Source organism: Salarias fasciatus, chromosome 14 (genome assembly GCF_902148845.1).
Source record: "Salarias fasciatus chromosome 14, fSalaFa1.1, whole genome shotgun sequence".
Taxonomy (NCBI): Eukaryota; Metazoa; Chordata; class Actinopteri; order Blenniiformes; family Blenniidae; genus Salarias; species Salarias fasciatus.
This window is the reverse complement of record NC_043758.1, coordinates 30,936,673-30,953,406: the sequence shown is the minus strand read 5'-3', so window position 1 is coordinate 30,953,406 and position 16,734 is coordinate 30,936,673.

Sequence of the window (16,734 nt, the reverse complement as noted above, 5' to 3'; positions counted from 1 at the left end):
TTGGACACCATCACTCCAAGGATCTGAGGTTTAAAGGATTCATGCCACGGTAAGTATCTGAGACGATGTGGATGGCTGAAGCCACAAGTAGATTCTTCATTTTCTCTTAATTCAGAGATGATTATGGTGGATAAAGCCTGATTTATTGTGACAGTGCTCGTACTTCAGCTGGTTTTACTGCTCTCTGATGATGATGCTGCTGTTGGTACTGTTGATTTTACCATTTCTCCTGCTGATGCTACTGTTTTGCGACTGCTTTGGCTGCTTCTACTGTTCATTTTAATGTTCAAACTGTCCACAAAGGAACTTCTTCATTTGTCATGACTAGAACCTGAACAATGTGAAACCCAGTCGAGTGCAGCACGGGGTCTGTGACACCCTTTCTGAAGCCATCCCGCTGCCTACAGACGGCCTTCTCTGTGAGGCCACTGGCCACCAAAAGATAGTCCTCCACAGAGACTACCCAATCCAAGGTGTCATCTGCCTAGGCTCAGTATGTGGACCTTCCTTCTTCTTTAAGTTAACAGTTAACAGAGGGGAGGCCTGATCCACAAACCAGACCCAAGAGGCCAGCACCTGGGATCTAGGATCAGCACCAGGAAAGACCAAGACAGGCTGTGTTTTACTTGGTGTGCTGCATACTGCAGCGGGTTGACACTACCTGTGCTACTGCTACTAATCCTATCAGCATTTGAGATTACACTCCTGCTATTGATAATAGTTTTGTTGATTCTCCTCCTGAGCTATACTGCTTTCAGTCCTGATGTCATGAAATGAGGGAGACAGAAGAACCAAACATGTTTCAAGAGCCACTAGAGCTGTGAAAGTTTATGAAATAACACACTGCAGCAGGAGTTTGGTATATGTGAGGTCAGACAGCAATACAGAGATGCACAATGATGAATAATCAAAAAAAAAAAAATCACGGTTGGAGTTTAAAATAAGGTCAATAGGTTGGGATGAGATGAGGTAATGCAGATGAGAGAGGGCTGGTACGAATAACCCGATTTAGTCCAGGGAAACAACAACAAGCAACACAACTGGGGACTATCGACCAGAAACTCAAGGCTTCAAACTCCAGTAGGCACAGAGGGTTTGCAGATCTTGATGAGGAACAGGATATAAAGATAAAAACAGCATTTTAAGAAATAAATTAAAAAGCTAGTTATTCAGGGCCTGGCACCAGAATGGGACCATGTTCTGGATGAAGCAAGGACTCGATGATAACAAACCAGATGAGGCAAACTGGACAAGAGACAGACAGGAGCTAGATGAGATCAGGCAAGCAGATGTCATATCATAAGACATAAAGGCCATAGATTAAAAATATCAGACCCGGGATCAGACATTCCTACTGCTGACATTCACGCTTTCTATGCTAAAAGCTTTTTTGGGTGGAACTATTTCTATGAGGGATGCACCAGTTTCAATATCGGTATCAATCTAGCTTTTGCCCACTCTTTATACTATGACTGAGCATAATGTTCAGTCTGTCTTACCTTTGTCATTCTTAGTAATATGAAAGAATCTCCAAACCGCTGACATTTCTGGTGCGGGGTTGGCAACCTCTCCATGGTGTCACGGGGCTTTATTCATTGTGAACTGGAATTGTCTTCATGGTGTCTGTACAATTCCACAGAGTGTTGAGATGAACCAAACATAGAAACTTCAAAATGAAGTCCTTGTCAACATTTCACAGCATCTTGGGGTTCGATTCCTTCCCAAAGACTCGCGGAGAGTGAGATGGGAAATCAAACCACCAACCTTGGGGTTGAAAGACAACCCACACCACCTGACTTCCAGCTGCCAATCAATGAAAGTCAAATGGTTGTCATAGGTTTCCTCTGGTTCCACGAAGTTGAATGAAATCTGAGTTGGCACGTGCAAACAAAGTGAAAAAGAGTTTAACAATGTCTGACAGCATTGTTAAATGAAACAGATCTCTTGTTGGATCAGGTGACACATGTGGTCAAACATCACTTATTAGACATCTTGGTACATGTAATAAGTGGTTTTCTTGTTCATTTGAATATGCTTCATTTGATTTTTCCAAAGCCTGACAGAAATGTGACAGCTGGAGTATATCACATCGCAATTCAGCCACTTTTAAAGATAATTTCTTGCAGACCTGGAAAGTGTGTTGCAATGTCTTTTTCTTCAGAAGACCATAATTTGACATAGAGTTTGTTTTTGTGTGCATGCATATGATACACCCATGTTTTTCTTTGTGAGCCATAACCACGAAAACAATTGTTTGGCCTTGAAATTTTTCAGAGCCTGTTGACCAAGGGAAAAACCCCCATTGTCTCATAAGATGGATGAATGAATGAATGGGTGGATGGATGGATGGGTGTGTGGTTTATGTACAATAAATGATAGATTGCCACAGCAGGAGACACCACTGTGAGCCTGAAGCCCAAAGCATGCCAAGAAAGTTTTTCCAGACACCATGAGAGCACCAGCAGCTGTCTGAGCTGCTGATACCAGGCAGGATGGTTCTATGCCGTCATGACGTTTCCACTAAATTCTGAGCCAACAGTCTGGATGTGAATTAAAACAACCTTTTTTTTTTTTTTTTTTTTTTTTTTTTTACCTCATTCTGTACTCAGTTTTCACCTTATGCTGTGATCGGACACAAATTTGGTTGTTTCATTCCAAGTGATCAGCTTTCTTGTCAAACAGCAAAGCAGCTTGGTGACCAATTCTGTGTTTCAGCTCTGCTTTTACCAACAGCTGACAGGCGTCAATGTTATCTCGTTTGGATGTTTTTGAAGAGGAAGGAAGGCAAGACTCTTGGCCGACAGACTCAACAGTCTGTGGGCAATACTTTATTAGATGTTTATGATGAAACCGTTCACTACTCCAGTAACTAAGCAATCTATCAAACCTCAAAGTGATGTTATCTTTTGAAAAGTTAGCGTTCTGCTATCTTTGTTCGTGTCAGGCAAAATAGAATATCGCCATGACAACTCTTCATTTGTGAATGAAAAAGTTGTTGAACTTCTGATAGAGATTTTTAACGGTGTCCGTTGTGTGTGACAGACCAAAGTTTGGTGCAGTGCTTAGTCATGTAACCTCACAGTGAGAATGTCAATGTTTGATGCTCTGTTCTGCCCCACCCCCACTAGGTGTGTCCAGAACATTTTACAAATTCTGTTAACAGCGCAGTCTGGCACAGCATGGTGCATCCACGCCTCCCTCCCACCGGCGCAGTGGCAGACAGGGAGGAGACAAGGCGTGACTGGGTTTAACGTAGCCGACTGTAATCTTGACCAATCAAATGAACGCCTCTCCTAGCCTTTAATTGCACTGCTCGGAAGTGTATTTCCACCTCACCACCACCGTTGTCCAAGACAGCAGCAGCAGCTCCAGGCTGCCATACTTCTGCCAGGAGGAAACTGTAGTAATCTATATTTAACAAAAAAATTAATTAAATAAATAAAGATGGATGGTGTGGACAGATCACAGCATGAATAAACTGTGTAATGGCCTTGAAATCAGAAGCACCTGTGCTGAAATGAGGAGGGGGGTTAGAGACCTGAGGACCGAGGAAGTGGACTGTGCAGGGATGCAGCTCCTTGTGGGACAGAGAGGCGGGAGATGCGAGGAGAGACAGATCAGAGTAAAAGAGCCAGGTTCAGCCCTTTCTGGACATCCAGTGAGGGGACTTCGAGACGCTGGCGCGGCAGCTGGAAACTCTGAAAGTCCGGCTCCACAATGTGGAGTTCCATCTCTCCTTCATTAACTCCAGCCTCCTTAGGTTGGCGGATGCAGCCAAACGCCTCCTCCCTCAGGAGACAGCCGCCCCCTCCACCCTTGGTAGGTGTCTGTTGAGCCTCCAGATCAGGGGATAACGGTTCTTCTTCAGCACCCGCCAGTCCAAGAGTCTCTCTCCGTCCGGCAATGTCTCCTCTGAGGTGAAAGTGGTGAAAGTCCACGGAATAAGGCAGAACGCAACGTGTGACAAAGAACACACTGACACTCTGCAAACCTGCCTGTGAGGTTTTGGTGAAAAGTGCACAGTGTCAGACAAATCACCACTCAGTGCACCTCTGTACCTTTTTCCTTGATCAATTAGCATATTAAATAGTGGTTCTTTGTTAGAATCCCCTGTTTAGTCCTACTTGGTAGTGTTTAGCAGCATATTGCAAGCAGCTGCTTATGTTGGTTGTCACATGGCCATTATTCTGTTTTTTTGGTGCATTTCTTGTATTATGTACTTGTTATCCACAGAGTTGGTAATCATTATCTTTTCCTATTTTACTTGTTTCAGATCATTTCCACTTTAAATACTGTAAATTCCTCATGCAAGAATAAATCACCATAAATAACTCTGCTCTCCTTCTTTTGCCAACACTGTTACGGCCCCAGAAAGTCAAATTCAACATAGTTGGCCACCCAGTGCCTCCACTTCAACCGCTATGTTACATAATGGAAGATTATAACGGACATGAGCGTACTGTAAGCGTATTGAGTGTGTTCTTGTCTCTGTCTTCAGCCAGGTGTCCCTTATAGGAAATGTTCAACTAAACCAGAAAACCCCAATGACCTGAATTCCTCTTGATTTGAAAAGGCATCGACCATTAAACCAGATGTGCCTTTAGGTTCTGTTTTCATTGACGTTATCTGGTGAAGAGGGCTTAGTCTGCATTCCAAGTCGGCCCCTGAGGACAGACGTGAGGAGAGTAAACACATTTCCCAACAGGGCGACTTAGAAAGGTACATAAGGCCAGACAATGACATTAATCAGGTGGACCTGAAAAGTCCCTTTAAACCACGCACTATTTAAACAATTGATGCAACTTCACTGACATCATTTACTTCAACTGTTTAACAAAGTTTTCACTTTTGTCGTGGGTCAACTTTTTGTCTCTTGTGTTTTTTAGCAAGATTAGGCTCCTTGTCTAATCTTAAAATCTCTAAATGAGAATTTTCCCATCAAAAGCAGTGAAGAGAAACTCAAAATGAAGCACGGATGAGCCGAGTCTCCCCTCAGACTGCACACAAACCCTTGTTTTTGACATCAACCGAATGCTTGTTGAACTTGTAATTAAGTTCTCACCGTGACTCAATCAATGATTTACACTTGTAATCAGTACATTTGGCTGTGTGGCTGAGCGCCGGTTTGTCTTTATCCACAAGTACAAGTGAGATCATTTATACTTGGTTTATACTTTCATGTGTTTTTGGTGACAGAACTAACAGAAGTAAATAAATTACAAACAAACTTCTCTGACTCTGAAGCTATTCCTGCGTCACGGGCCAAGAAGCTCAGAGCACGTCACAGTTTGAGTCACAGCAAAAATGCTTCGACGAGAGGAACCATCCGATGTGTGAACCTGCACTAAGACAATATTTGATTTGTACGGACATGACATCAACTCGCTAAGGTCAGCCATTACTCCTCTGTTCCACGGCGCCTCCACCCATTTCCTCACCTCACACCAGCCTTTAAAGGACTGGAGCGTCCTGAAAGGATCGGGCCTCCACTGAATGTAAGCATTTGGAAATACTGTCCTCTCTGAACGGGTTTCAGGCGATTCTACCTCACAGTGGGCCGGTGTTGAGGAGAGGTGTGAAGCGAGTTCCTCTCCGGAAATCACATTATCTGCTTCACACAAGGACACAGCAGTTACCAGCCGCCTCTGCCAAGAAGCAGGCGGATTCTACGTTGCCCCCCCTCCCGTTCCCCGAACCCAGGCCCGTCCTCCCATTCAAACCCCGCTCACCAGGCTAATGAGCATGAAGGGTTAACGTTTCCCATTCCATGGGAACTGCCGAGGCTTTAAGTGGCCTTTTCTTTACATCGACTGAAGCGCAAAGTCAGGATGACCAGCGTTGCAGAATGAAATGCATGTGGAGGTTCTGTAAACAACCGGCTGAAGCTTCTGCGCCAAGCAGGGAAATACACAGCGATGGCTGATATCAGCATGTAGACACAGTGCTGAATTTAACGGTAAAGGCAGTCAATGTTATATAGTGCTTTTACACCACTTGGGCAGTCCCCAAAGCAAATTCACCCGTTCACACACACTCACACACCAGTGGAGACAGTTGGGGGTTCAAGTGTCTTGCTCAAGGACATGGATTTAGAATTTTCAACTTTGAACATTTTTGTGTTCTCATCCTTATAAATTGCTAAATTACCTCAAAAGGTTATGTTTTACTGTTTGGTAACTTCTGATAAGCTTGGATTTTCCTTCCAGCCACACATTCAATGACCACAACATCAGCTGCACTCTGAAGCTCTTTACTCAGTATTTGTATGTGCTGCTTGCTGCTTGATTGTGACAATACTGAACACATGGCTGAAGTCAGACAACCATTAACGCAGGAAACATTTAGACCACCAGCACTTTTGCACATTTATTCATCCACTCTGATTCTCCCAGAGTAACTGTCCTGTTCTCGTGCAGAGCATCAAAACTCTGATTAAACACTAATCCGAGGCCACTGAAGACAGGAGTCGTAGTAAAGTCACTCAGTTACTGTCACATCCTTTCATCAACATGCTGCTGAAAACTGTGAATAAAATCATACAAAATAGTCAGGGTAAATCTGTGTTATGTGACATTGAACGTGACTAAACACATGAATTTACATCCCTCTATGCACTTGAAGTAGAAATTAAGTTGCCTGCTACCACGTTCCTTAGCTTGTTAATAACTAGACTCATATTTGATTGTTTTAACCAATATATGACTTTTTATCACTTTTCTAAATCCTTAACATTAAATAAATCAAGTTCTGCATCTGCTTCTATGATGCGTTTTAGCCGATGAAGAAGGATTTAATTCAGAACATGAACACATGTGCCTTGCTTTTCTCAACAACCAGGAAGTGAAGATTAACAGGATGTGAAGCCATCAGTAACCAAGTACCAAAATAATCCATTCCCTCAGACAGGCTAAACTTAAGAAGATCTATCAACACAGATTCTTTACTATAACATGTATCAAATTGTCAATTAAAGGACAAATCTGAAAGAAAAAAACAAATTGCCTTAGAGGCAGCACAGTATTATTGGACCCTTTGGACCTAACAACATACATCAGGTACACCTAAATATTTTCAAGGAATGTTGAGGATTTGTTTTGCTCTTGGAAAAAAAGCTGAAAATAAGCATAATTGTGAGTCAACTGATTATTATATTTAGGAAACCAATCAATTATCTTTGAGCCTTTCAAGCAGCTTGTTTCTCAGAAAATAATGAAGATTAAAAATTGATTGCAATATTTCAGGTACATTGATGTAAATTTAATATGATGTGGCTTAGCTTCAGTTCGGGTGCTGTCATATACTATTCAAAACCACAAAATGATGCTAAATCATAAGCAGGGTGACAAACATTACAAACACTACAGTGTGTAATTTCATTTTGATTATACTTCAAACTGAGTGAATCATCAGATAAATACAAATATTGTACAATTTCCCAGAATCTGCCTCAGAAGCGTGGATTTCCGCTGCACTCAAAAATTGAGTAACTCTGTTATCTCCTTATCAAAACACTGGACGATCATCTAATGGAGCCTAAGATGTAAACACAGTCTGTGGTTGACAAAGGATTAATTTACTGAAGCATGAGGAAACACAAAAGGAGAACATTTTGATGAAATTTGAGCACAAAATCCCAAAGTGTCTTTACAAATCTGAAATCTCAGACACAAACTTTTCTGCAGCAGCAACAACACAAAAACAATATGTTTTCACGTCATGAAAATGGGCCTTTAGTTAATTGACAATGCAAACAACACATTTTTAACTCCCCATCAGAGTCACACAGACAAGGCACTGGCTCAGCATGAGGATAAAACCAGAACCATGAAAGCCATTCTGCACTGAAACTGAGCCACATTTGAAGGAAAGTAGAACTAAATTAGATAAAGGATTTCACTACTTCCTCCTGCAAAAAATTAAAAAATACTTCCTGTTTAGACATATGTTAAGCTATAAATCATGGAATGTACAACATTATCATTGGATTTATACATTTCCCATCATTGAATACCTTGTAATTATTTTCATTCTTTGCTTAAAAAATGTCCCTTGAAACACGCCTGAAAAGGGTCCTGTTCCGTGTTCCATGTTCCTTATAAAGGGTTAAATAACAAAAGGAGTCTTTTGCAGGATGAATAATTCATCCAGCTCATGTGTTTTCTGTGAATACAGGTGATTGCAGTGCTTCCTGTAAGTTTTGAGATTTGTTCTTTGACTTTATGTCAATCTTCACTGCTCCCTTGACTTGTTCGTTCCAGCCTTCAAAACACATTTTTCTCAGTTTAGTTCCCACTCTGTGCTGCAGAGTTTGGAGTTGACCCCGGCCTGTGTAACAACACCATTTTAGGCGAAGCGGCGATGTCTGAGCTCTTTCAGAGGATCCCCAGAGTGACGGACGATGCCGTGCTTCTCTACAAGACGTACAGCTCCTGTTAGTAACTCTCTGCTTTAAATATATTCCATGACGCGCAGCAGGACGCCCATTTTTCCTTGCCGGGAAGGGGAATTTGTTTGACACTCGGCGCTTTCAGGCGCTCGGGTTTTTCATGATAATGTGTTGTCCTGACAAATGGAAGTAAATGAGGGCTGGATATGTGGAGCTGGAGAGACTCCGCAGCTACTTTCCGACACTGAATACTGATGCAAATAGTTGTTAAATATCATGAAGAATAATTTATACTCTATATACTAATGATATGTGAAGATGAATCATCTCAGTCAGCCTGTGAATGGTGTCCATCCAGCGGTGGATATTCCATTAAAAACTTGAAAGTTTAGCTTGCAGTGACTGAAATGTTATCTGGAATGAGTCATATTGGCAGATGGTCCAGGGTGGAACCTTCCATTTGCCCGGCGTTAGCTTGGAGGGACTCCTGCTTCTCCAGTGCTAATATGGATAAAGAATGACATACGATTGTTCTGAACAGTTTTTTTTCTGCCTCGAGTTTCGATTCCAACTCCTCTGAGCTGTGCAGAGTCATTTCTCCCATTTCAATTCTGTTGTTCGCTCTGTCCTGTGATGACCTGGCGACCTCTGCAGGGTGGAGCCTGTCTTTCACCGAGTTCTGGCAGGAATGAACTCCAACACTCCAACACTCATCCCAGTCTGGATCAGACACATACAGATGAGTGTCTTGTCTGCCTTCTTGGATAATTCAGCTCTTTGCCTGAACCAAGTCCACCCAGCTGAGGTGGTCTAGTGGAGGAAAATACTGAAGTCATAGAAACATTTGGCTCAAGACAATAATCACCATATTTCTACTCTTATGATGACTTCTTTTTGGTTTTACAAGCTTTCGTCTGAAAAGCTGCCCATTGGTTCATCAGTACTTTGCTATTCCTGACAGTCTGAAACAGCGCTAGCTTTAACGTTTAATACAAAAGGTTATTAAGCCGTTTGTATGTGTAACCAGGTTTGTTTGTTCATTCTTTTTGGTTGGAGAGTTAATGAGTCGATTTAATTAAACTGCAGTCCGTCCATTTCCTGGAATTCTTCGTCTTTCTGACCGGCTGGATGGTACGAGATGCCGTTCAGCTGTTCCCACATGTGTTCTGAGGTCTTTGAAATGAAACATTTTCTGAGTGACGTCTCAGTATGAAAGTTGAAGAAGTCTTGAAGAAGTCTTATGTAGAACCCCAAGAATAATAACCTGAATAGTCGGCGTGAGGATCAGTACATCGTCGCCAGGAGAGGGAACGTTAAACATCACTCAGACACGAACTGAAAGCTTTCAGTCAGGAACTCGTCTTGACTCAATACAGAACTTTTGATGTCTCAGTTCACTTTAGTTTGTGGTCAAACATTGATCCTTGGCGATTTCTCCTGGTTAGGGTATAAGGTAGACAACATTATGAAGTGGCAGTCAATAGCCACATACTGAATCTACTTCTTTGAGTCAAAAAGGGCACCACCTTGTGGTGCAAACTTGTATTGCAGGATTGAATGGGTTGACGCAGAATCTAGAACTTGCTAACTTTGTAAGATTTACATCACAAGAAGCCATCAAGACACAATATTGACATATTCAGTAGACTATCTATATAACTGAGTTTCGTTGCAATTGTTTCTTACAGTACCTTTATTCATTCCCATTGCTGTCATATTGAATATACCATTAGGTAGATAGATAGATAGATAGATAGATAGATAGATAGATAGATAGGTCTTTATTATCCCGTGAAGTGAAATTTGTTTCCACAACCTTTCATGTCAGTTCAAGATGTTATGGACACCGTCACATACACCACAAGTAAGACAATAAGACAATTACAGAAACAGAGAATATACAACAAAGAACAACAAACAGCACTTAACATAGATTATTCAACACTTAAGTAGCTTAGATTTTCACAACTAAAAAGATACAAACATTTGAACATGATTGTAAACACAATCACAGTGATATACAGCACGTTTAATCTTTTTATAGCTGTATGATGTGAATAATCTGGTATTGTTTTTCATTTAAAGAAGGCAGAGACCATAAAACTCCACTATATTTGATGTAAGTTGAAAAAAATTAATGTTTGGAGAAAAACTCAAAGGGATTTAATCAAAGAGTATGTTTATAGTGTGCACCATTAATATATCTGATGATGAGAAAATTCAATGATCAGTTACCGTCAAGCACAACCGGCCAGGATCTAGATGACAGAATGTTTGAATTAATTCACGTTTTACATCCAGAAACTTGGGCCACGCTCCAAGTTTCTCCAAGTTTCTCACTCAAACAGAAAGATCGTCGTTCCAATTGTGTCAGAGATGCGTAATTACTAAGATCCTGTATAAAGTGGACTAAATTGCATGCATGTGTGTTCAGATGAGGTTGTTTTGTATTGGACTCTGTTTAGGTGACAACGATCTGCCTGAAACTATTGTTTCTGTGGTCAGTTGGAAATGAAGATGGCCATGATGGAGGATGTTATCAAACATACTAAACCAGCTTCCACACACGTGTGTGTGCACAATGTCAAGATGCAAGTGCAAATGTTCAGTAGATCAGTCCTCTGGATTTTCATCCTCTTCCCAAAGTAGATCCAAGGTAAACAGCAGTATTTACACTCCAGCAGTACATAAATGCCAGCCCGGCTTCGTAGCTAACGGTGATCTAATGAACCCACATGTATGACCCCTGAGGATGGATGAGGACAAAACCAGAATTCTTAACACTGAATAGCTCACATCAGGGATCCGAGAGGCGTCATGATGGCTCATTAAGGTGTCGCCATGCTTAAAAACTAAGCAGCATGTAGCAGAGAAGCATGTGAACCCATGCACAGATACATGAATGGGCTTACCACACACACAGGCACGGGGCCCCAAATCAAGGGGACATAAATTTTTCTTCCAGACTAGTGTGAGAGTGGAACACAAAAGATGAAAAACAACCACAATGAGGCACTAAATAACCCACTTGTGACATACAATGACCTCTGTGATGCTCTGAATGCTACAAAGAAACACTATAGGACTCAAATGTGTCTTGAAATGGCTAAAATGTCCAAAAGGACACAGTAAATAGAAGGTGCCACTGGAAAACTGAATGCTTAATTCCCCTTTAAATGTTATATTTAAAACATATGTATTCTGAGGTGTCCAATAGAGCTGTGGTTGTGGTCTGGATGACTGAAGAAAGAACAAATATTTAACAGTTTATTCATTTAATCAGCTGTGTGTGGAAGAACCAAACAGTCCGGCTGACAGAGTCCGTTGACGTGGCTGTGTTGGCCAGTAGTGAATGATTGCTTTCCTAAAATAACAAAAACTAAAGTGAATAAACAAGTATTCTTGAGCACCTGCTGTCTCTTTGTCATTTCTATAAGAAAGTGCTGTTAAACTGAGTCCTGCATAAGTTCAACACAGCGGACTCTCCAAACCGGAGCATGAAGTTAATAATTCAGCACTGTTTGGTTCCCAGCAAACCGATGTAACCTCAGCTGAGCTTAATGATTGAATCAGTTATACTGAGACAGACGGCTATGCTTACGATGACACTATATTAACACAGCTATGGATTTGATTGATTTACTAGTCACTGAGGCGTCTCCTTTGGTTCTTCTGGCCTATTCAGTTAATTTCCACCCATGTGTTTCGACAAATATCCTTTGCTTTCACTAAAATTTGGTATTGTGGACTCACCAACAGGCTGTGCTGTCTGGAGGTGACTGATGATGAACTGGGAACCCTGGTGGTGAGAAAAGATACATAATTCAGGGAGATCTTGACTAATAGGACTTGCTGTCTACGCTTTTGTAGAAAGTTAGTTTTGTAGCATGACATCTCCATTGCTATCCTCCGTGTGTGCCTATCAGACTTTCCTTGTCAAATGACTTTCCTCTGTCCTCTTCCTCCCATCATTTTCTGCTAACAAGATCTTTCATCCCACTTCTTAAAGCATTTGTGGTGAGGTAACTTTAGACCTGGGAAATTGAACCTCTCAGTCATTTAATGAAGTAACATTCATGCATTTTAAGCATTCCACTGGAGTTCTACCTGAGGTGAGACCTCTTACTTGGACAGAATTTGCAGCTGTGGCTTTAGAGTCAACACAAACAGCTTTAATTCATTTAACTGGCGCCTGCATTGTCCTGTCTGTCTCGTGGCTCGGTGTCCCTCCACAGTCTGTGGTTTGAATCAATAAATCTGACGGATCTGGGTTTTTCGTGTAGCTTTAACGGAGAAGTCTTATGCTCCGTCCCAACACAGACGAGACCGTCGTACCTCCAAGGCCGCGTTTACATGACGTATTAAAGTGAAAACACAAATCTTTCATTGTGTATTGGATGTTGGTTTATGCAACAACGGTGTTCAGAGCCACGGAAAACAACTTTCTGAAAATAGCTCTCAAGGTGGAACTTTTTGAAAGTGCTCTGACTCCATCGTTGTATCAACGGGTGAAAACTACTCTTTCTGGAAACACAATCCGACTTGGTTGTCTTTCTAAAAAAATGTCAGTGTTCTCCCAGTGTCAGTGTTTGACATTTTGTTCTGTGTGTGTGTGTGTGTGTGTGTGTGTGTGTGTGTGTGTGTGTGTGTGTGTGTGTGTGTGTGTGTGTGTGTGTGTGTGTGTGTGTGTGTGTGTGTGTGTTCTTGTATTTCTATCCTTGTTGGGGCCAAATGTCCCCACAAGGATAACAAAACGTGGAACGACGTGCCTTGTGGGGACCTTTTTCCGGTCCTAAGTAGGAGAAACAGTGTTTTCTTGACCATGTTGTTGTTACTGAAAAAAGTAAAAGTGCAAAAACATTTCTTTAGGGTTAGGCTTTGTTGTGGTGTGGGTTAGGGTTAGGGTAAGGGTCAGGGTTAGGGGCTAGACATGAATGGGAGTCAATGGACGGTCCCCACAAGGATAGAAATACAAGACTGTGTGTGTGTGTGTGTGTGTGTGTGTGTGTGTGTGTGTGTGGTTTTCTTACAAAAACAATCAGCAGCACCAACTAGTGGCCCAACATGAACACGATGGGCCCTATTTTGACGGCACAGCGCAGAGAGCGCAAGGGACGTTTGATGGTTCACTGTACTTGCGCCAAGTTGGGCACCAGGGGGAGATGTCTGCAGATCAGCTGGGCGCAGTGATAATTTTGTGCTGAAGGTGTGCGCCAGCTGATAATTTGTCTGAGAAAACCTCACAGGCAGGTTTCCAGTTAGGATTGTTAGTGCCAATAAAGATACACAAAATCATTCTTGACGCAAATATTTTTTTTATTTAAATTACCTTTTGTAAAAATTGCGGCGGATATCTGTGTTTTTAATCCTGCCCAGTGCACAGATTCAGCTGAGTGCAGTGACAATTTTTTGCCAAAACAGTAGCACAAGGTGCACTGAAAGCTCCTACTTCCAACCGTGTTTATCTTCTGCGAAGGCAATCTGCGCGCTCATGGTAATTTCACTGAGCGGTGCACACAGGTAACCAAAACCTGCGCTGTGGTTACTGGGCTGTGCAGCGGGTCGCACCGTGGATGGAGAGTCCGCTGCACTGCGTGCTGACAGCGGACGCTCAAACGGGCGTCTTGGTGCATCGCCGGTGGAGCGGAGGATGGCAGAGCGCTCGCTACTGAGCGCATCATGGAGATGTTTGAACACTATTTGAGCAAATATCCATCAGATAAAAACTCTCTGCTTGGGGCTGAAGACTGCTAAACAGCAGAACCTGTAAAATGGAGAGAGATCTTTTGCGCATGTCACAGATACTGAATAATGAGCTTCACCTGGGAGGATTGAACCTGGATCGTTTTAAATACCGATGCTTTTAATACAGTTGTTTTCAATTGGATTAGAAAAAACACCCATGTGAAATGTAATAACTGAACACCCACAATATGATTCATCAAACCCGCAACCTTTGAGCAGTGTTCTTCTGTCTAAAGGCAGGGTTACACACAGAGGGCTGCCGTCTGAGGGGGATCATATTTAATCAATAAGTAATCTATACACACATGCATACAATAAAGTCAGTAAGTCTTTCAAGGTTCAAGACGGATAGTTTTCATTTATGATTTATGTGCATCTTAATCAGAATTGAGGCACAAAGAAACAGATAAATTCACCTCTGTCTGGGATGTGGCAGAGTGGCCAGGAAATAAAATGTATTTAATCATGTTAATTAGCAGCGTGCTTCACTGCAATGCATTTAAAAATGAGGAGAGGTGTTCATTAGTTTGTTCGAGATTATGCTCAGCGGGGTTAAACCCACTTTCTCTCCTCCCTCTTGCGACGCTTGCGCCGGTTGGTGGGATGGAGGCGTAGCTGCTCCGCTCTGCACCCCTTCATGAAAATTTCAAAATGTTCTCTACACGCCCCATTGGCAGGCTGCGCTAGACGTCCGCTTGCACTGCGCTTAGACGAGGCGCAGTTCATGAAAATAGGGGCCATATGTTGTTTTCGGTGTTTCTGCCATTTCCGAGTAAACGTAAAACTTTTCTAAAACCAAAACTCTAAAACGATGAGTTTTCTCTTGTAACGTTGCGTAAACAAGGCGTTATTAGGTATTGGCATCAGGACATCTTTAACAGCATCATTCAAATTCAGATTTCTACAGAGTAACAGACTTAAACACATCCTCGACCAACCCTTTGATTCCCTTTAAGATAGTTTGGACAGACTGAAGTTATGTACTTAAAAACAGTCATGAGGACTATTTAGTTTTAGGTAATGTGTCTGTTTGAAAATGAAACATTCAAAACATTTCTTCCATTCGCTTCGTCCATCTTCCTTCCCGCTTGTCCTCTTTGATTCGCTCTTCTTTTCCGTGACTTTGTTGTGGCGAGGATGAATATCCACTGTCTGTTTTGTCTTTAAATTTCTGAACCATGACTCAACGTGAGGCTAAAGTTCAATTTGACAAAGCATCAAGAGCAGAATTACCAACTGTACGCTGTCCAGTACCTGAGGCAGAGAAACAACCCAAACGATATTTCCACAGCTGAGCTTCTCAACTGTTTTGACTTGTTCTTGGTCTAAAAGCGTCTGTTTCAGCGAGGTTCAGGGTTAGTATTTTCATCCACGACTTTGTCACAACATTTGCACAATGAATGTATAAACTGCAGCGGATCCCTGGCCTTGTAATAAAAAGAAAACATAGTTTATTCTGATCCACTAAAGCTTTGTATGTATAAAGATAAACAAATCCCCGCAGTTTTGTTGCTTTCTTGGCGCTCAGACTAATAGATTCATTCGCAACACAATTTGTGATACACAACATCTGACTGATGGTTGTTTGTGATGTGTTTGAAAAGGAGGTGCAAGTTAGCTCCCCTTAATAGTCTGTAGGCACAGTTACAGACACAGATCAGTGTAATTCAATTCACTTTTATTTATATAGCTCCGAATGCAACACAGTCATTTCGAAACATTTTTACGGACAAAAACCAACAATATCACATGACAAACAGAGAGGATGGTGGAAAAGCAAAGCCGCCTTCTGACAGGAAGACGCCTGCAGATCCAGATCCAGACCCTCAGGTGGAGACTTTCTGCTCCTCTGGTTGGGGTTCAGGGATCGAAGAAGAGACGATAGGACAGAGAGAAAGCTCAACTTTTCCATGAGATCAGTCAAAAATAGAAAGATTTGAATGACTTTTATCTACATTTAAAGTATTTTAATGATACTTCTGTTTCATTGCATAAAAGAAAATGTATAAATCTAAGGATCGTGTAGATTTGCACTGTCTAGTAAACACACAAACATTATGGAGCCCAGCAGCATGTGAAGAGAGTATATTGGGGTGATTTAAGGAAGCTCCCTGCAGCAGAAGAAACCCCCCTTTGTGTTTGCCAGCAGAGGATCTTCAGAGGACACAGTCGAAGATATAAACTCTGAGTGAACCTTAAAAAAACAAAAAAAAGGCCAAACAGCAGTCAGAGAACATCGAGACGGAACCCAACAGAAAAAGATCCCTGGACGGATGACAGATGAATAATTTTAAAGAAAGAAACAAGATGACATGAGTTTCAGGGGAAAGAAACAAATAACATATCTTATCTGTCAAATTAGTCTCCGTTATGGTTCGGTTTGGGAAGAATGAATAAGAGCGCTGCAGGGACGACGTGTTCTCCTGGGTCATTTGGAAGTTAGCTTGAACCTAATTACCTCCTGAAAGCTAAACAAAGTGGATCTGGTTTCACTGGGATTCCACTGGGGTCTGGATCACTGTTGATACTAAAAACATTCACGAACAGCTAGTTTTAAGTTAGTGGTAACCAACCTGTGGTGCAAAGCCCTTTGAGGGGGCACC